The sequence below is a fragment of the Trachypithecus francoisi genome, unplaced genomic scaffold, assembly GCF_009764315.1.
Source record: "Trachypithecus francoisi isolate TF-2019V2 unplaced genomic scaffold, Tfra_2.0 Lachesis_group2, whole genome shotgun sequence".
NCBI lineage: Eukaryota > Metazoa > Chordata > Mammalia > Primates > Cercopithecidae > Trachypithecus > Trachypithecus francoisi.
Window position 1 is genome coordinate 91,638,274 of NW_022681465.1, and position 21,852 is coordinate 91,660,125.

The 21,852-nt window shown below is 38.3% G+C and overlaps 1 protein-coding gene across 8 annotated transcripts in view; it reads right to left on the reverse strand.

Moving 5' to 3' along the window:
- Window positions 1–21,852, reverse strand: part of PDE4D (phosphodiesterase 4D) — a 1,626,844-nt gene that overhangs the window by 1,334,621 nt on the left and 270,371 nt on the right. Inside the window, exon 1 of one of the 8 annotated variants that reach the window (XM_033179632.1) lies at window positions 10,912–11,541. The exons of the other annotated variants lie outside the window; for them this stretch is intronic. The gene's annotated coding sequence lies outside the window, so the exon portion shown is untranslated. Of the gene's footprint in view, window positions 1–10,911; window positions 11,542–21,852 lie in introns of those variants that run through there. 8 annotated transcript variants of the gene reach the window in all.

Consider the following 21,852-nt stretch of genomic DNA (forward strand, 5'->3'; position numbering starts at 1 on the left):
GCCATCTTTATTGCACCAAAGAAAACACTTCTCCTTTATTTGTAAAATCTGCTGTCTGTGGCAAGATTCATCAAGGCCCTGTAGGACTTTCTGACAAAGAAAGGGCACTCTTCCACATTCGTTCCCAGTCAAAGGCTGGCTCTAGGGTGTTGGTAGTGGTACTTTTCCCTCACTTACTAGCTAACTTAAGGCTATGAAATAACAAAATCACCTAAAACCAGACGAAAGGAGACCTTTCCAAACCCTAATCATGAAGGCTGTGCAGGCACCAGGTAGAGAACCGCTACAGCACCAAGCACAATGAAAAATTCTAGAGCAGACAGATGCCTCATTCCGGTTACCATCATAGTCAAGGTCATATAAGGAAAACTGCCAGATAATGGAAGAAAACAAACATGCTCAAGAAAAAAAGTCTTTATCATGCCTGTTTACAACAAAATCATCAAATCTGAGAGGAAATGTTTAAGAAAGTAATAGATACAAAATTCAGTAATGTGAGAAACACATTATATTTGCTTACTTCTAGGACCTACCACTGACTTGGAAGCCACTCCCCTAGGTCTCTCCAATAAAAGATTATCTTTACAGAAAGGAAAAGCTTTGGCACTACTACAAAGAATAACAGTAGTAACCACCATAGGGTGGAACCTCTTCAGGTGTGGACGGGTAACTCACAGGCTTAGCAAATTACAGAACGTACCTCAGTAGCACATAATGAAGGGCATCACAGAATGATCTCAAGTCTGCTGGACAGCCTAGTTTCAAGGCAAAAGCTTAAAGTACTAAGAACTAGTTTTGCCTCTGCTCCCAGCTTCCTGAGGGAAAACAGGCAGATCCTCCATCATCTCTTAAATGAGAGCATTGTGCTTACTATCAAAAAGCTCTTGATCTGAGGCCCAAAATCCTGCTGAAGTTCTATGCCACATTTTGTGTTTATGGACAGATGTTCATTTTTCTGAGAGAAATTTCATGTCATTTGTCAGATCCTCAAAGATGCCCATGATCCAAAAATATATTAAGAACAACTAAACTAAATAACTTATAAGCTCTCTTACATATCCCAATCATTACAGCAAATTTTTCTGATTATTAAAACAATGCATTGTAGAAAAATTGAAAAGTGTAAGCAAAAAGAAAAATCTCCTGTTATTGAGTCACTCAGAAGTAACCACTGCTAACATTTATATATACATAAATATTTCTTGGCCGGGCACAGTGGCTCATGCCTGTAATTCCAACACTTTGGGAGGCCAAGGCGGGCAGATCACCTGAAGTCAGGAGTTCGAGCCAGCCTGGCCACCACGGTGAAATCCATCTCTACTAACAAAAAAAAAAAAAAAAATTAGCTGGGTGTGGTGGCACATGCCTGTAGTCCCAGCTACTTGGGAGGCTGAGGCAGGAGAATCGCTTGAACCTGGGAGGCAGAGCTTGCAGTGAGCCAAAATCGCACCACTGCACTCCATCCTGGGCAAGAGAGCAAGACTCTGTCTCACAAAAACAAAAAACAACAACATAAATGTTTCTTGTATTTTGAATTTATATAATATTAGGCTCTGCTACATTGCACATTTTCACACATTAAAAATTCTTCAAAAACAGCAACTTTAATGGTCACATTTTATTATAAGGATTTAATTACATTTTATCTAACTGTTTTCCTACGGTTGGACATCTGTGTTGATACTAATGTTTTGCCATTATAAACAATGCTGCTGTGAACATTCTTAAAGTCAAATTTGGTTATATTTTTGTAGGTAATAGCTACTAACAATTTTTGAGCAAGAAAATAGCAAAATCTCCAGAACTAGGGATCTATTGTACACCATGGTGATGGCAATTAATAAAATATATTGGACACTTAAAAACTGCTAAGAGTAGATCTCAAATGTTCTTACCACCAAAAAGTTATACATATGTAAGATGATGAATATATTGATTTGCTTGATTTAATCATTTCACAATGTATACATGTATCACAATATCACGTTTATACCATCAATATACAGAATTTTTGTCATTTACATCTTAATAAAGCTGGAAGGGGAAACGAAAAGAGCAAAATCAATAATTGTCTTATGATAGTACAGGAGATGAATTGAAATGGGGAAGACTAAAGGCTTGGGAAGACTAAAGGCAAAAGGTTATTATCTGAGAACTTGAACCAGGGGAGAGACAATGAGACTGAACATGAAGGTCCAGATACGGAACACATGCTAAAGGGAAATTGCCACGAGTCAGTGGTTCAGAGGGATACAGAAGAGTAAAGAGTAAGCTGACTTTCTACTTTCACAATTGGAAGAATGAGTACACCATTAACGAAGACAGGGAAAATATAAGCCAATTTAGAGCTAGAAAGATGAAGAGTCATTTCTAGAAGGTTACTGCAAGAAAGATAACTGCAAATGTCATGACTGAACTGCTTCTTTTTATCATTATCATCACAAAACATACCCCCAAAAAGCAACCGATAATCTAGGATACTCATTTACAATTACATGAACTAGAAAGTAGGAGACGAGGGAACTCATTGGTGTATCATCTCTTTGCTCTTGAATGTTCAAATCCAATAAATTAGGTATTAGTAATGATATCTTCTAAAGCATAAAAGCTGAGCAGTTTGCATCATTCAGATAAGAATAATTTTTCATAATTATGACTCTATACCTAGTATAGTAATTTTTTAAATTATACCACATTTTTCATCTTTATCTCTATTGTTTTATTTTGCTGTTTTAATCAATTCTATTTCAAATAAATGAGGTAAGACCTATGGTAAAAAGAAAAGTCCAGAAATCAATGTCACTAACATGTAAAACACGACCAGGAGGAAGTCAGCTAGAAAACTAATTCAGTGATGATATTTTGAGCTCTCCATGACATAGGAAAGCCAGTAGGAATGAAAAGTAGAGATTTTCTCAATGAAATCTCTGCTTATCATTCAGATGGCTGTATTCAGCTCTGAAACAGTAACTCTGGACTTAAATTTAAAATGTCATATTTTATTTTACTATTTACCATGTAAAAAGGTCTATGTCATTCTTTATTATTGAAATATGTTCTTTCCAAAAAACTTCAGATTACCAAGCAAAGATGCAGTTGAATTTCTGATAAGATTATTTGAAAACACCATTTTTACTGATTCCAGAATACTCAAGAGAATAAAAAATGTAGAAAGAGGCCATCTAGCAAAGAGAATGTTGATGTGCTCCTCATTTTAGTATGAGGTTACTATTTTTTTATAGCCACCTTTCCTAGTATGATAAATCTATTATGTATGTATTTATTGAAAGCTGTTTTCACATACCAGGCACTGATACTAGGTGCTGATGGTATAAGTGAGATCAAGCTCATAGAAATGTAATTGATCTAATTCTTTTCTTGGAACTGGAAATTAAAGGAATAAAGAAGCTAATTCCTTTTAACATTAATTCTATAATTTCACCCTGTAATTCTTTCTTTCACAGTCCCATAATGAGAGGAAAATTGGTTACATGAGAGCCCATGAGGTATAATCCCCACCAAAGAAAAGGCCCTATATAGTAATTCTGAAAGCCAGAGAAAATATGAGGAGAAGATTTGAAAAGCTCCAAGCCTTCCCTACGCTAATCTGGTTTTCAGATAAGACAGTGAGAAATTTGGCAACAATAGCTCCATGTGTCATTTCAAATGAAACACAGTATTTAAATGGCCTCAGTCTGAGTTATACGCTGCACGAAGTCATACTTTTCCGTATAAAGTAAAAGATACAACCTCTGCTCCAAAGGAACATGAAATAATTCGAAAGAATGGCACACAGTATTGAGAATGACAAAGCACCTAGACACCACGATGTATTCCCTGATTGCAGGAAATGAAACTTCAACTTTACAAAATAAGATTTAAAGAAACGGAGGAGATGAGGAAGAAGAAATGGATTCTAGAGCAATTCCTTTGTGGCAGTGCATAAGGAAAGGGACAGAAACAAGAATAAGCATACCTAGCTCCCAAGACAAACCTAGAGAGTGAGACTCCACTGGTATTCAGTGTGCCAGGCTCCTCCTACAGGAGAAACAGTGACATTAATTTGTGCTAGAATGTGGTCTATAAAGGGATCATCAACCCTCCACCTGGGAGACAGCATTAAAATTATGCTCTGCAAATTGCTAAAGAGGATGACCCCATACAACAGAAATCAGGAGAACATGGTAAAACTCAGATAGCCTTGAGGGTCCAAAATTCCAGAGAAACATTGGCAAAGGCCCTGGAGATGTTGGGCTGGAGTGTTTGTTATCAACTCGTATACTTATTCATTTGCTGCTCATTTAGTAAACTTCGCTTGATGTTACAAAATTTCCCTAGGCAAATATGCATGTAGGAAATGAACTGCAATCTTTTAAAACTGGCATTTCCATCAAAGTTAGTAATTACAGCTCCCTGGAAGAAGAGATCACACAGGTCTGCAGATCTTTTAGAATGGCATGGGTTTATCACTCACCAGAGAAGGCTGCCAGCTCCACAACATGAAGGCAATTTATTCTTCTCTGACCTAGTGCTGATTAGGTATAGACTGGGCAATCTACCACATACAACCCAGAAACTGAAACAGAGAGAAGGTGAGGACTTAGAACATGGAATTGTATCAATTACACAAAAATCCTCATCTGTTCTGAAAGGAAATGAAACCTAGAAAAAAAGAACTGCTGCAAGGATATAAAGAATTTAATTGCTAACCAAGGCCCTTTAAAAATTACATTATAACACCTCAGCAGAAGAAAATACGTCATTCAACCTAATGACTTCTCCACTTCTTTTAGGTATACTTTTTCTAAATATCCTGGAATAAGAAACTGAGCACTGTGATAAAAAGAGAAGTCACTACTGTAATGTGATTTGTGTATTTCTAACAGTTATATGACTGCCTCAAAAATTCTCTCACACTGATTTACCATGGCAAGTTCCTTTCCTTACACTAACTGGGTATTTTGTTTATTAATAACTATTTAGCACAGACTATTATAGTCTCTATTATAGAGACATTGGGCTTGATGCTAAGGGCAGAAGTGAAGAAGATGATCCCTTCTGAAGGCTATTGAGGAAGATAAACAAGTAAAGAGGGAAGTGAAGTTCAGTGTGATAATTTTAACACTAAGGATAAGAAGAGGGTATGAAACTCACCTTTGAGAGAGGCAGGGTCAAGGACGGCATCTGTTCAGAGGTAGTGTCTTAGCAAATAAAAAAGAATAAAACTAGGCTAATGGGAGAATGGAAAGACACTCCAAGCAGAGGCATAACCTCTTCAAAGGCTTAGAACCTACAGAGAAAGTGGTACATACGGAAAATGCATCCAGTTCAAGGTGAAAAGAAGATCCTTGGAAGGTGAGCAAACACCAGATAATTAATGATTTTTAAGTCATAATAAGGAGTCTTAATTCTGAGAGCAATGGAGAGCTACTAAAGACTTTTAGATATAAGAAGTGGCAAGAATAAACACTCTCATTGCCATGTGGAAAGTGGATTAGAAATTGACAGACAGACTAAAGGCAGGGAAATTAGTCAGGACACTGTAGCAGCAATTTAAGCAAGAGATGATGAAACCCTGCACCAGAGAAGTAGAGGCAAAGTGGTGAAAAATAGGTGGAATCAAGAGTGATAGAATCCACAGATCCTAATGATAAGTTCCATTTGGGGTGGAAAAGGGGGAAGGAGAATCAAAAATGCCCCCCAAGTTACTTATCACTGAAACAGAGAATGCAGGAGGAGAAGCCGACATGGTGGGGAAGATGAGTTCTAGTCTGGGCAAACCGAATTTGACGTGACTTTGAGAAATCACAGGAAAGATGTCCACTCAGTGACAAGCCAGAGAGATCTGGCCTGGCCACGGCGTGATCAGTACATGAGTGTTTCTCAGGCATATTGGAATAGATGAGCATGCCCAGTCAGAATGCATGAAACAAGATGTGATGCTCTCAAGACATTGGTCTCAGGGCATCAGGAGATGGTGAAAGTGAGAAGTGACAATGTGCTAGCAGCCCTGGCTCTCCGCGCCCCCTCGGCCTCGGCGTCCACTCTGGCCGTGCTTGAGGAGCCCTTCAGCTCGCCACGGTACTGTGGGAGCCCCTCTCCGAGCTGGCCAAGGCCAGAGCCGGCTCCCTCCGCTTGCCGGGAGGTGTGGAGGGAGAGGCGCGAGCGGGAACCAGGGCTGCGCGCCGCGAAGCGCTGACAGTCTGGCGGGTGCGGGCGGGGGCTCGGCGGCCCCGCAGTGGGCTCCCGGGAAGCCCAAGCCTCACCGACAGACGCTGGGTCCCATCAACCGCCCAAGGGCTGAGAAGTGCGGGCCCACTGCACGTGACTGGCAGGCTGAGGGACCCACTAGGTGAAGCCAGCTGGGCTCCTGAGTCTAGTGGGGACTTGAGAACCTTTATGTCTAGCAAAGGGATTGTAAATACACCAATCAGCACCCTGTGTCTGGCTCAAGGTTTGTAAATGCACCAATCAGTGCTCTGTGTCTAGCTAACCTAGTGGGGACTTGGAGAACTTTTATGTCTAGCTAGAGGATTGTAAATGCACCAATCAGCACTCTGTGTCTAGCTCAGGGATTGTAAAAGCACCAATCAGCACCTTGTCAAAATGGTTCAATCAGCGCTCTGTAAAACGGACCAATCAGCTCTCTGTAAAATGGACCAATCAGCAGTATGTGGGAGGGGCCAGATAAGGGACTAAAAGCAGGCTGCCTGACCCAGCCAGTGGCAACCTGCTCCAGTCATTTTCCCCAGTGTGGAAGTTTTGTTTTTTTGCTCTTGGCAATAAATCCTGCTGCTGCTTATTTTTTGGGTCCACACTGCCCTTAAGAGCTGTAACATTCACCATAAAGGTCTACAGCATGAGTTCTGAAGCCAGTGAGACCAGAAACCCGCTGGGAAGAACAAACAACTCCAGAGGTGCTGCTTTTAAGAACTGTAACACTCACCGCCAGGGTCTGGGGCTTTGTTCTTGAAGTCAGGAAGACCAAGAACCCACCAATTCCATACACAAAAGGATCCATGTTACTTTAAAAGGGAGGAAGCTGATCCTCTTCTGATACACTAGAATTTGTGCATCCCATCAGCCAATGTTTAGCTGAGAATGAAGAGGAGAATCTTGAAAGATGGTGAATCAGGCAAATATTGATGATGGGGGTAGAAAAAAGCAAGATGAAGTTTAAAAGCAGGGTGTTCAACATTAGTTCCAGACAATAAGGGATAAAACCATCACAACTGGGATTCTTGAGCAACCAAGGAGCCACTTAGTCAGTGATCATCACTTTAGGTTTTATTTTGTTGTTTCCTTGTTGTTGTTGTGAGACGGAGTCTTGTTCTGTCACCCAGGCTGGAGTGCAGAGTGCAGTTGTGCAATGTCGGCTCACTGCAGCCTCCGCCTCTTGGGTTGAAGTGATTCTCCTGCCTCAGCCTCCCAAGCAGCTGGGATTACTGACACGTGCCACCACGCCCAGCTAATTTTTGTATTTTCAGTAGAGAGAGGTTTTCACCATGTTGGCCAGGCTGATCATGAACTGACCTCAAGTGATCTGCCTGCCTCAGCCTCCCAAAGTGCTGGGATTGCAGGCATGAGCCACCATGTCCAACCAGATCATCACTTTAAAGAGAACAAGAAATATGTGCTCTTCAGTGACTCTACAACCTCAGGTACAGAAAACCAAGCAGAGATAGTTCAGATTGCATGGGCTATTGGCAGTGTCCCATAGAGCTATCTAGACTAGTTGTTTTCACCTTGGCTGCACTCCCACTTGGGACTCTTGTAATTCAAATTATATTTTTGCTACCAGCAGGATTAGCATCTGTGAGAGTGTATAATATCCAGACCACAAATTAAAATTTGCATTTTCCTAAGATTCTCTGGGAGATGTAAATGCACATTAAAGCTTGAGACCTGCTGCTTCAAAATCACTTGAAGGAGTTGTTAAAACAAGAGATTGCTAGATCAGGGATGGGGCTTATGAATTTGCATTTCTAACAAGTTTCCAAGTGCTGCTGCTGCTGCAAGGTTAATACTGTATTTTGAGAATTTTTGCCATAGAACAATTCAGAATCTTCCTGGATGGGACCCAGGCATCAGTGTATTTTTAAGCTCCCTAAGTGATTCTGATTTCCAACCAAGGTTGAGAAACACTGGTAAAAATATTTTTCTGCTTTTCATTACATAAATAGGGAAATGAATATGAGGAGCAACTTAGCTATTCTCTAACACTAGCTTAAATTCATGACTAAATTGTTTTTTAATATAAAATAGAATATATTTAATATAATTTTGATTAATCAAAAGAGAAAGGTGCTGAGCCATCCTTAGTGACTCATTTCCAGAGATATGTTTGGTTATGATTGGAAAAAAGGTCACCATAAGTAACGATTATCTTAATCATTACAGTAACCATCAACTCAATTTATTAATTTTAATTTCTGATAATTTAACATGGTATTGGCATTTTGAAGGCCACAATGTGTTTTTTGAACTCATTTTTTTTTTTAACAGAAGCAAGGTTGTATAAATTATTTTTCCCCAATCAGCCTACAAAACCAATTCTTTTCTTTCTTCTGTGTGCTTTCGGTTTCATTTTACCTTTTTTCTAGGTTCTTGAGGTAAAAGTTTAGGTTATTGATTGAACCTTTTTCTCTTTTTTAATGTATGTATTTGGTACTATAAATTTTATCTTGGCATGGCTTTAGTTGGGTCCCACAAATTTTATAGTGAATTGTACTTTTGTTAAGCTTAATTTTTTTTTATTTCCCTTGAGATTTTCTCTTTAATCCATGGATTTTCAGAAGTCTGTTGTTGTTTAGCTTCTAAATGTTTACAGATTTTTGTATTATCTTCCTCTTACTGATTTCTAGTTTGATTCCATTGTGGTCAGAGAACAAACACTCTGTGTCATTTAATTGTTTTGAAATTGGTTGAGGTTCTTTACATGGCCTAATGGTCTGTATTGTTATAAATTCTATAGACACTTGGGAAAAAATGTGTATTTTGCTGTTATCGGAAGGAATGTTCTCTAAGTGTTGGTTAGATCCAGTTGGTTGATGGTGTTGAGTTTTTCTATATCCTGGAGGACTAATGGCCTAGTTGTTCTATCAATTGTTGAGAAAGAAGGGCTAGAGTCTTCAACTGTAATTATAGATTTGTCTATTTCTCCTTTCAGTTCCATCAGGTTTTGCCTGCATATTTTCAGCTCTGTTGTTGTCTGCATATGCATTTAAGATTGCTATGTTTTCTTGGTGAAGTGACTCTTTTATCTTAGCTAAATTAAACTTGCCTAAAGCTGACTCCTTACACATTTTAAGTTAGGCCTGATGGTTTATATGTATACAGTGAATTGTAACCTAATAGGGTGTGTAAATAGACAGCAACCTACTCTTATAAGTAGCAGAGTCTCAGCCAATCACAGTAGCCATACTTTAGTATTCACAGACAACCAACTATTCAAACCTTGTTCAAATAAGACAAACACCCAGCTGTAACAAATCCAGGTGTTTCAGTATCCCATTTCTATTTTCTGTACATCGCTTTCTTTTTTCTTTCCATAAATTCTCTCTGACCACACAGCAGTGCTGGAGTTGCTCTTAATCTCTTCTGGTTCTGGGAGTTGTTTAATTTGCAAATCATTCTTAGCTCGATTAAACTTGTTAAATTTAATTTGTCTAAAGTGTTTCTTTTAACATCATTTTATAATGTACCTCTTTGTCACTAGTAATTTTTTTTGCTATGATGTCTACCTTATCAGATAGTAGTATAACTATTTATGCTTTTCTGTGGTTAATATTTATATGATATACATTTTTCTTTTTTATTTCACACTTGCCTGTATCATTATATTTGAATTGAGTTGCTTGTAGACAGCGGTTAGGTCATACTTTTTATTCCATAATGCCAATCTTTGTTTTTTGTTTTTTGCTTTAAGTTTCTTTTGTTTGTTTTTCTTCTTTATATCATGTGTCTTTATTTTAATTTTTTAATTGTAAACATTTGAGGTATATAAAACAATGTTTTATACACATATACATAACAAAATGATTACTACAGTCAAACAAAAGAAAATTAGCAAATCTAATGGGGAAAAGTGGCTTTTCCTCTGAAAGCCAGTACAAGACAAGGATCCTCACTCTTGCCACTTCTATTCAACATAATACTGAAAGTTCTAGCAAGAGCATCTAGAGAGGAAACAGATATAAAAATACATCTATATCAGAAAAGAAGTAAGATTATTCCTAGTTACAGATTACATGATACAAAATTCCACAAAAATCTGTTAGAATTAATAAATGAATTCAGTAAGGTTGCGGAATACAAAATCAACATACCAGCATTTGTATTTCTTTACACCGATTATGATCTATCCAAACAAGAAATCAAGGAAACAATCCTATGTACCATAGCATAATGCAGTTATATAGGATAAATAATTCTAGAGATGTAATGTACTGGCATGAGGGCTATAGTTCATAATATTACATCATATACTGAAATTTGCTAAGAGAATAGATTTTATGTGTTCTTACCACAAAAAAGGTAACAATCTGTTTTTTAATTGGTGCATTTGTACTATTTACAGCTAGTGCAATAATTGGTATGCTAGGGCTTAACTCTACCATTTTATTTTTTGTTTGTACAGCTTTTTTAGTAGTTGCTCTAGCTATTACATCTTATTTGTTTAATGTATCAAAGTCTATTGGTGTTGTCATTTTATCACTTAAAGTGAAGTATAGAAACCGTACCTCTTTGAACATCCCTTTAACACTCCACATTTATAATTGCCTTCAATATTTTCTCTATATACACTTAGAACCACATCAGAAAGTGTTATAATTTTTTTCAACCATCAAACATAATTTAGAAAACTCAGAAGAAGGAAAGTCTATGATATTTATACATATTTTTGCTTACCATGTTCTTTTGTCCTCCCTGATGTTCCAAGGTTCCTTTATATGTTACTTCCTTTCTGCTTAGCTAACTTCCTTTACCATTCTTTTAGAGTAGATCTGCTGGTGATAATCTGTTTTTATCTAAGTATGTCTTGATTTCCTCTTCATTCCTGAAGAGAATGTTTTCACTGAGTACAGGATTCAAGATTCACAATTCTTATCTTTCAGCGCATAAAAAAAAATGTGTGTCACTTCCTTCTGGTCTCCGTGGTTTCTGATGAGAAACCTACTGCCATTTCATTGATTTTCTTATATATGTAAGGAATAATTTTTCTCTGGCTGCTTTCAAGATTTTCTTTGTGTCTTTCATTTTTGAAAGTTTAATTATGAAATGACTTGGCATGAATTTCTTTGGGTGCATCCTGTTTATGGTTCACTCAGGTTTATGTGTTTTACCAAATTTGGGAAGTTTGGGACCATTACTTCTTCAAGTACTCTTTCAGCTCATCCCTCTTTCTCATTTCTTTCTGTACTCTGATGACATGAATGCTAGATCTTTTGTTTTAATTACATGGGCCCATGAGGCTCTTGTTTTGTTTTGTTTTTCCCATTTTTTTCTGTTGTTTAGGCTAGGTAATTTCTATCTTCCATTTTATTCATTATTTTTTATCTCCTGTATTCTACCCATCCACTAAGCTTTTTCTTTTAGTTATTGTATTTTTCATTTCTAAAACTCCATGTGGCTCATCTTTTTCTCTTTCATTTCTTTGTTGACGGCTTCTCTTTCCTTATTCAGGTTCTCTATTTTTTCATTCATTCTAAAGGTGTTCAGATTTACTCACTGAAGCGTTTTTATCATGACTATTTTAAAACTGTTGTCAAATAACTCTAACATCTCTGTCATCTCAGCATTGGTATCTATTAATTGCAATTTTCTTTCATTTTGAGATCTAGTTCTTGGTTTAAGAATAATTTATTAAAACCCGTTCATTTTTAAATTATGTTAAGAAACCATGTCTTATTTAAATCTTCTGTTTTAATTGGCTTTCTCTGATACCCTCTGGCAGGTAAAGGGGTGGGTGATGCTGCCTCATTATTACTACATGGATGCAAAAACCCAGATTCCCCATTCAGCATCTTAGGAAGAGGTTCCTTATTACTGCTGGGTGAATGTGAGAATTCTAGGAGTTCCAACTCCCAACGTGGTCTCCACTGACACGCAAGGAGGGTAGGGTGACCTCGTTATCACAGGGCAGTGGTGAAGGTCCTGAATATTCTCTAGGCCTCCACTGACACCAGCCCAGTCAGGAGAAGAAGGAGCACCCTGTTACTTCCAGATGGCTGTGGAAGTCCAGAATTCCCATGTGGTCTCGACTGACACTGAGAATAGAAATGGAGCTCAGTGATGATAAAACTCCTGGTTCCCTCCTTGCCCTTTTGTGACACTATCCCAGTGTGGACATTGGGGTACTTCATTAGAATCTCAAAAAGGTAAAAACCTAAACTCCCAACATGGTTTTTGCAGGTATAGATGTCACTGGGTCCACAATGCTTTCTGTTATTTACCTGGAATATGGTGGCTATTGTCTAAAAGTTTTGTCTTGTTATGTTGACCCTCTCTAGTCCTTTAGTTATAGAAAGCATGCTTTTGTTAAGAATGTTTTTGTTTACCGTGTAATGCATTGGTATTTTTGTGTTGTTGATTTATTTTTATTTTCCTTGAGACAGAGTCTCACACTATCACCTGGGCTAGAGTGTAATGGCATGATCTCGGCTCACTGCAACCTCCACCTCCCAGGTTCACATGGTTCTCCTGCCTCAGCCTCCTGAGTAGCTGGGATTACAGATGCCCGCCACCATGCCTGGCTAATCTTTTGTGTTTTTAGTAGAGACGGGGTTTCACTATGTTGGCCAGGCTATTCTCAAACTCCTGACCTGATGATCTGCCCACCTCGGCCTCCCAAAGTGCTGGGATTACAGGTGTGAGCCATCATGCCCAGCCCATGTTGTTGATTTCCTAAACTCCAAGTCTGGTATATATGAGGAAAAAAGAAAACCCAGGGCACTCCAGGCTGGGCAACAGAACAAGGCCCTGTCTCAAGGAAAAGTAAAAAGGAGAGATACTCTATTTCAATACAAATAACATTGTTTTAAACAACATTACTCAACATATGAAACAAGTAAGTCATTATCATTCCTAGAGTAAGGAATCTAAATTGATTGAAACTCATGTGACACAGCAATTAATGTTTTTCTTTTGGCCCCAAGGCCCCAAGTCAGTCTGCCTTCTGCCTTCTCTCCATATTTTAGAGTATTCCTCCCTCTCTCTCTCTCTCTACACACACACACACACACACACACACACACACACCCACCCCTAAAATTTTTAATTGTGTTTAGCAGGAGGAATAGGGAAAGCTATGTATATTCCATCTTCCTGGAAGTCTCAATTCTTTAATAGGATAAACTATTAATGAATATAATTAAATTTAACTTTTGCAGAATAGAAATTATCTGAAAACATTACTAAGTCACTAATGGTAGCTTAAATAAAATGAGAGAGTAAGAAACAAACCAGGAAGAAGTACAAGCCAAAGTTATAGATATAATCTGAGGCAGGGAGAGCTATACCTCATGGCCTCAGGTTCATATAACCAGATGTCAGAGGCTGCTGGAACAAACCCTTAGCACCTGATGCCTGAAAACAGGATGCGTCATGGGCCTTGAGAAGTTCCTTAACTCTTCATCAGTAAATAGCATCGTTGTGAGAGCTAAGCGAGTTGATAAACATAAATAATACATAGCACGGCCGGGCTCACATTAGGGCTCTATAAATGTTAATTATTAACTTACTAATTAAAAATATGTTTATTATCTAAAATAAGGGCTATCTGCGATAAAAATCTATCTGGTGTAATTCTTAGGCCACAAATCTCTAAGGCTTTGGAGGTCAATGTAGCAGAGGACATTGTGGTCATCATTACTGAACTTAACATGTGAAATACACTCTGCCTGTTGACAAGGACGTTTCAATCATTTCAGGCACCTGCTTAAGTTGATAGGCAGCATTGTCAACCTAATTTAGAAATAAATATTGAAAAAGAGATACATACAAGGTCAGGGGGAGCTAAGTCTACCCCTCCCTCTCACTCTACTTTGTTTCAGTAGCAGACTTCCCTGTCTATTAGACACTTTCTCCAAACATACAAGAAAGTACCTCAAAACCACACAAATCCAAAATCAAACTTCTTGTCCTTCCTGTGGAAATTTGCTCTTCCTTCCGGTTTCTCTATTTCAGTAAGGAAATCTTAATCTCCAAGGAAACCAAAACAGAAATTACAATAATCCTTTATTCACCATTCCTAAAAAGTCACTAAATATACTGATTCTATATCCACACTAGTTTAAATTTATTCCTGCCTCTCCCCACTGTCATTTCTGTAGTATACCAACTATGATGGCTGAAATCTGTGAAATCTTTACCAAGAATTATTCTAAATGATAAGAAATTTATGAAAGGAACAAGAGTTTATTTCAATAGATAATAGATATCATTCAGAACAGTTTCAACATGACCAAGCCTTTTTTAAAAAATTAAGCAAAAGAAATGAAAAATAATAGAAAAATTAAGAATAAGAAAAGAAGAGACCGAGCATGGTGGCTCAATCTTGTAATCCCAACACTTTGGGAGGCCGAGGCAGACAGATGGCTTAAGCCCAGGAATTTGAGACCAGCCTGGGCAACAGCAAAACCCTGTCTCTACAAAAACATACAAAATTAGCCAGTCCTGTTGGTGCACGCCTGTAGTCCCAGCTGCCCAGGAGGCTGAGGTGGGAGGATTGCTTGAGCCTGGGAGGTTGAGTCTACAGTGAGCCGTGATTATACCACTGCACTCCAGGCTGGCCAACAGGAAAAAAGGAAAAAAAAAAAAATGAGAGATACTGTATTTCAGTAGCAATAACATTGTTTTAAACAACATTACTCAACATATGAAACAAGTAAATCATTATCATTCCTAGTGTATAGAATCTAAATGAATTGAAATTCATGTGCTATAGCAATTAATCTTTAAAGAACAAGAGAGAAATAAACCTATATATATATTCCTCAAAATGAGCTCTATTTGTCAGGCAAGACTATTCAGGGGAAAAAAGGATTATATGGTAAAAAAAAAAAAAAATCTGGAATATGCTACATTTGATCAATGAAGATTGAAGAGTACATCAGCATATTGTAGGTTGGAAGTCCTATGGTAACTTGTTTAATTTGGTCTAATATGAAGATTCCAAGGTTTCAGTGACAGTGAAAACATTCTTTTTCCTCTAAGTGCCTTTCATAGAAATAATGAGAAGCTGTAGCTTAGAAACCACATGGAGTCCATCATCATTAAAAATTTGATTTCAAATAAAACAAATAAAATTTCTTATTACTATGTTCTCTGTGTCTACATCCTCTTGTCTTCTTTCTTTTATAAAGACACATTTTGTTGGATTTGGGGCCCAGCTGGATAATCCAGGATTATTCCATTTGGAGATCCTCAACTTAATTACATCTTCAAAGATCAGTTTCCCAACTAAATTCACATTCACAGGTTCCAAGGGTTAAGAGATAGGTATATGCTTTTGGAGGCTGCAGTTCAATCCACTACATATGAGTTACTTGCAAGTATGATATTTAGTGTCCAGATATCTGGGGACTTTCCAGGCATCTTTCTGCTACTGATTTATAACTTAATTCCACTGTGGTTTGAGTACATATTCTGAAATCCTTTTAAATGTACTGAGATATATTGTATGGCCTAAAATATGTATTGGTAAATGTTTCATGCACATTTGAAAAGAATGTATATTCTGCTGTTGTTGGGTGGAATGTTCTAAAATGTGGATGCAGTTATTTCATTGCTTTTCAAGTCTCTATATCTTTACTGATTTTCTGTCTACTTATTCTACCAATTACTGAGAGGGGTGGTAAAATTTTTACTATAATTATGAGCAGTATCTACTATATTACCATGTTTTCTAATATGATCTCCATCTTATACCCCCAGGTTCATTAATAGCTACATAGATACATGCTTCCTAATGCATAATCTCCCTATTCTATTAGAAGTCTTGCCCATCTTTTGTCTTATTTTGTCATAGATATTTTTTCATAAATTTTGGTTAATATATAGGAGATAGTTGACTACAAAAAACTCAATTTCAGGTTTCACTCATACTTTGAAACTCAAAATATACTTTTTTTGTTATAAATGTTGTAAATTATGTTCTTAGTTTCACGAACTGTCTGCTCCTGATCATTTGATGTAATTCTGCATACAATCAAAGCCACTTAGAAATTTTGTGAGAGGTACTAAATGCTCTACTGCAAAGTTTTGGGCATTAAGTAATTTAAAAGAAATAAAAAAATGGTAACATTTTTCCCAAATATGTTAGCAAATTCAAGAAGCAGATTATACTAATTACAATTACTGTGAAGTTACATACACATCATGAACTCAAATTTCTTCTTATGAGGCTTAATGCAGCTTAACACTTCACCTCATGGGAGTTACAATATAGAAAGAACACATTAAAAAATTGAGTTGATTGCTCTATATCACAGCAGGGCCTGTAAAATGTGCGAGGTCTCCCAAGGTGGCCACATTCTTTGATAAATTCACCTGTGGGCTGCTGTTATATTTGAGGGAGGCTCATGAACTACCATCTGCAGAAAAGAGAAAGGAACATGAGGACTGCGTGTTATTTCCTACACACTGAGTCAAGCTCACTACTGGGAAAAAAAAAAACTGTCCCGTATTCAGCCAGTTCTGAGAAACCAGCTGAATGAATACAGTGTGGTCACATCTCAACATTAAAATACACAGAATCATCCACTCTAGGAAGCACAGTGAATGGAAAGATGAGACAAGATCCAACTAATTAATATGGTGAAACTGCAATTTGTCATAGGAGACAAATTTCTGTTAAAATTGTCATGCAAAATAGCTAAATAGTACACTTTGGGAACTTGATCATTATTTCTACATCTATTTAGCACTCACCTTGTTTTAGGTAACTATGCCTGGTAGTATAAAGAGCTAGTAATGTTTTACCTGATCTCAAGGAAATTAAAAATTAATGTTAAAAATGCATAATCATTAAAATAAGGTAGCCTATATTTCTGCTATTATTATGTCTACCAACAATAGAGTTATCTTCTGGGTAAAAAGTCCCTGAGACAATCTCTTACGTAGGTGTGGAAACTCCCAGGAAGTTGCACTTTTTAGGAACACATTCTTTGGTCACCAGACTTCTTCCCAAAATAGTCAATGCCTGTAGGTCTTAACTGTAACACTAAAGTCCTAATTCAGATACAAATGCAGTATATGAAAAAGAAGGGTGTTGCCTGCTTTTAGCTAAAAGTTTAGGATGACAGTGTTGTACTCCGCCATGAGCTGCATCACAGAAAAGAGCCCCCGATGATATTTCTTTTTTCCAGGACAACTAAGGCAACAGAACATTGTCCCATCACTGTCATTGTTTTTGCACCTACAGAGACCCACTGATGAAAGAGCTGTTTCTTCTGGGTCCAGACCAGACAGATGTACCTGATGATCCTTTTCCAGTATTAGATACTCAAATAGTGAGAATCTGTAACACTTTGTTCACCTTTTATCCCCACTTTAAAATAGAGAACAGCTAGAGGCTTGTGACTTATTCTCATGTTAGAAGCCCTCTTATCTGACATAATGAGGATAGGTAGTTGGCCAGTTTGTTAAATGAATATATTAAAGTCAAGAATCTTCAGAAATAATACCTCAAGCATTCTTTATAAATGTAAACATTTAAATGCACATAGTTGGCTACTCTTTTGATGTAGAGCCAAGGCCTTTGCTTTGAGTTTGAATCTCTTAGAGTTCTAAGCTGTCTTACATCAAAAACATCCATTATGCATCATCTATGACTTACAGTATTTCTTTGTAATTGAGAAGTTAAGGCACTCGAGAAGCAGTCTGAGTTAAGAATCATTCACATTTCCTCCCAATCTTTTATGATTGGCTCACCTACACCTAATTCTATGGTAATATTTTTAGCATATTTACTAGTCTTCTATTTAGCTTTCATATAAACACTTCACTTATATGTTACATCAGTCTACATAGTAATTATATGATATAATATAATAGCAAGTACAACAGTCATTAACAGATTTGGGACTCTTGGCAAACATGCACCGCCACAAAGGGGACCTGAAGTACAAAGGTGTACTAAATGGTAGCTGTCTAGAATGTCATAGACATTGGTGTGCAGACTTGAGAGAGGACATAATGTCTGCTAAGGCACTCTGCTGAAAAATATATAGAATAAGGATTCTGCTGTTGCTGCTTGAGCATGTAACTTTGTGTAAAGTCCTGATTATTTAGAAAAGAACAAACAAAAAAATAACCTGCCTAATGCTCTCCATTACAATTAGAAAATAACCTTAATCCAAATACACAGATATGAATAAAAAATTACAGAGAAGAAAAACAACAAATCTGTTTGGGAGTTGAAGAATTTTTAAAAAATGAAATTTCAGAAAAATCAAGACAGCAAAAGAAGGTTAGCAGAGGAAGACTTCTACCCTAAGAAGAAAAGCTATGTGTGAATATAAAACTACTAAAGTGAAAACAAAGAGATACTACCTTGCCAGCCTCAGCTCCCTGCTACAAGTTCATAGAGTGATGTGGTGCCCACAAGTTCCCAAATTCATCAAAGATGGATTGCAATAAAATGACCTTGAGAATTCTTTTCGGGTCTATTTGTACAAACCTTGGCATGTGAGTGGCAGTTTCAACAAAAAAACCAGCAGATCACGTGACTGGGTTTGCATGTTTATAAAACTGTTTCAAATGCAATCACCAGATTTCGAGATTTGAAAAGCATTCTAAAATGTTTCATAGTGCACAAATAAAAGGGACAGGAACATTTCAATGTTTCTGAGCAAATACAGAGCTTTAAGAAAATAGCTGGTATCAGTGAAGACATTTTGATTGGACAACTTCAGGCAAACAGGACGCCCATTTAACACTACACGTTCTCATATCCTTCACCATGAATTCAGGCATAGCTATCTTCAATCTGTCACAACAACCTGGGAAACATGATAATTCTTATAAGTGCCACAAAAAAACTATTTAAGAAATAGCAGAATTTGTCTGTTTCCTTAGTGAGAGAGGAGATTGATACATACCCTGGAAGAAGCTGTAAAGTAATACCATTCCCATGAAATACAACAAGCTATTGTAGATACTTAAGTAGTATTGTCTAAAGAAAAACAACATTCTTAAAGACCATTTTTGACAACAATGAAACCAACTCATGACCACTTTTTTCTTACATTTGATCTCCATAGATATTTGTACTCCAAAGATAGACAGACATTTGTTTACATAAAATAAAACATCATAAATTACCAACTAGAGTAAGATGTGTGTCAGAATAGCTGCAAACGACACTTTTGCAAAAACCACAGATAATATGATGTGGCCGCTAAGAGATTCGTCACTGGCTATTTTTGAAACTCCAGCCCTTTACACCGACTACCATTATAGCTATTTAAGCATGAAATGTTTGTCCTCATTTTTATTCATATGTTTTATGGACCATTTACTGTTAGCTAGAAAAATCGTTTAAAAGGTAATTCAGTTTACAGCTGAGGAAAAATAAGCCTCCGAAACAATCTCAGAATATTGACTTAGTGTCAGATAGGTAGGAATGAACTTAAATTCAATGTGAAATTGGGGTAAAAGGTGACTTTTTAACAATTAACTTTAAAAGAAATAAATGAGAAGAGTAGCTTGTTAATGTTTCTCTCTTGGTTTCCCCCTTAATAGAAAACACCTTAGCCACAAAGGGATGCAAACTTCCTGCAAAGTTTTCATTGTTCAAAAATAACTTCAAGTATGAAAGGTATGGCTTCAACACAGGATTAACTACTGTTGGCCTCTGCCACACAACACACTGTAAAGACTATGAAAGACTAGATTAGGGAGCAAGATGGCCGAATAGGAGCAGCTCCAGTCTCCAACTCTTAGCGCGAGCGACACAGAAGACCGGTGATTTCTGCGTTTTCAACTGAGGTACTGGGGTCATCTCGCTAGGGAGTGCCGGACAATCGGTGCTGGTCAGCTGCTGCAGCCTGACCAGCGTGAGCTGAAGCAGGGCGAGGCATCGCCTCACCTGGAAGCGCAAGGGGGAAAGGAATCCCTTTTTCCTAGCCAGGGGAACTGAGACACACAACACCTGGAAAATCGGGTAACTCCCACCCCAATACTGCGCTTTAAGGAAACAGGCACACCAGGAGAATATATCCCACACCTGGCCGGGAGGGTCCCACGCCCACGGAGCCTCCCTCACTGCTAACACAGCCGTCTGCGGCGATCTATCCGCAAGGCAGCAGCGAGGCTGGGGGAGGGGCGCCCGCCATTGCTGAGGCTTAAGTAGGTAAACAAAGCCGCTGGGAAGCTCGAACTGGGTGGAGCTCACAGCAGCTCAAGGAAGCCTGCCTGTCTCTGTAGACTCTACCTCTGTGGACAGCGCACAGCTGCAGTCCATTAGGGGAAAGAGCGGGGGTGGTGCAGACGCGAACGACTCTGTCTGACAGCTTTGGGGAGAGCCGTGGATCTCCTAACGCAGAGGTTGAGATCCGAGAACGGACAGACTGCCTGCTCAGGTGGGTCCCTGACCCCTGAGTAGCCTAGCTGGGAGACATCCCCCACTAGGGGCAGTCTGACACCCCACACCTCACAGGGTGGCGTCACCCCTGAGAGGAAACTTCCAAAGAAAGAATCAGACAGGTACACTCGCTGTTCAGCAATATTCTATCTTCGGCAACCTCTGCTGCTGATACCCAGGCAAACAGGGTCTGGAGTGGACCTCAAGCAATCTCCAACAGACCAACAGACAGTCCTTCTGACTGTCAGACGGAAAACTATCAAACAGGAAGGACACCTATACCAAAACCCCATCAGTACGTCACCATCATCAAAGTCCAGAGACAGATAAAACCACAAAGATGGGGAAGAAGCAGGGCAGAAAAGCTGGAAATTCAAAAAATAAGAGCGCATCTCCCCCTGCAAAGGAGCGCAGCCCATCGCCAGCAACGGATCAAAGCTGGTCAGAGAATGACTTTGACGAGATGAGAGAAGAAGGCTTCAGTCCATCAAACCTCTCAGAGCTAAAGGAGGAATTACGTACCCAGCGCAAAGAAACTAAAAATCTTTAAAAAAAAGTGGAAGAATTGACAGCTAGACTAATTAATGCAGAGAAGATCATAAACGAAATGACAGAGATGAAAACCATGACACGAGAAATACGTGACAAATGCACAAGCTTCAGTAACCGACTCGATCAACTGGAAGAAAGAGTATCAGCGATTGAGGATCAAATGAATGAAATGAAGCGAGAAGAGAAACCAAAAGAAAAAAGAAGAAAAAGAAATGAACAAAGCCTGCAAGAAGTATGGGATTATGTAAAAAGACCAAATCTACGTCTGATTGGGGTGCCGAAAGTGAGGGGAAAATGGAACCAAGTTGGAAAACACTCTTCAGGATATCATCCAGGAGAACTTCCCCAACCTAGTAGGGCAGGCCAACATTCAAATTCAGGAAATACAGAGAACGCCACAAAGATACTCCTCCAGAAGAGCAACTCCAAGACACATAATTGCCAGATTCACCAAAGTTGAAATGAAGGAAAAAATCTTAAGGGCAGCCAGAGAGAAAGGTCGGGTTACCCACAAAGGGAAGCCCATCAGAATAACAGCAGACCTCTCGGCAGAAACTCTACAAGCCAGAAGAGAGTGGGGGCCAATATTCAACGTTCTTAAAGAAAAGAATTTTCAACCCAGAATTTCATATCCAGCCAAACTAAGCTTCATCAGTGAAGGAGAAATAAAATCCTTTACAGATAAGCAAATGCTTAGAGATTTTGTCACCACC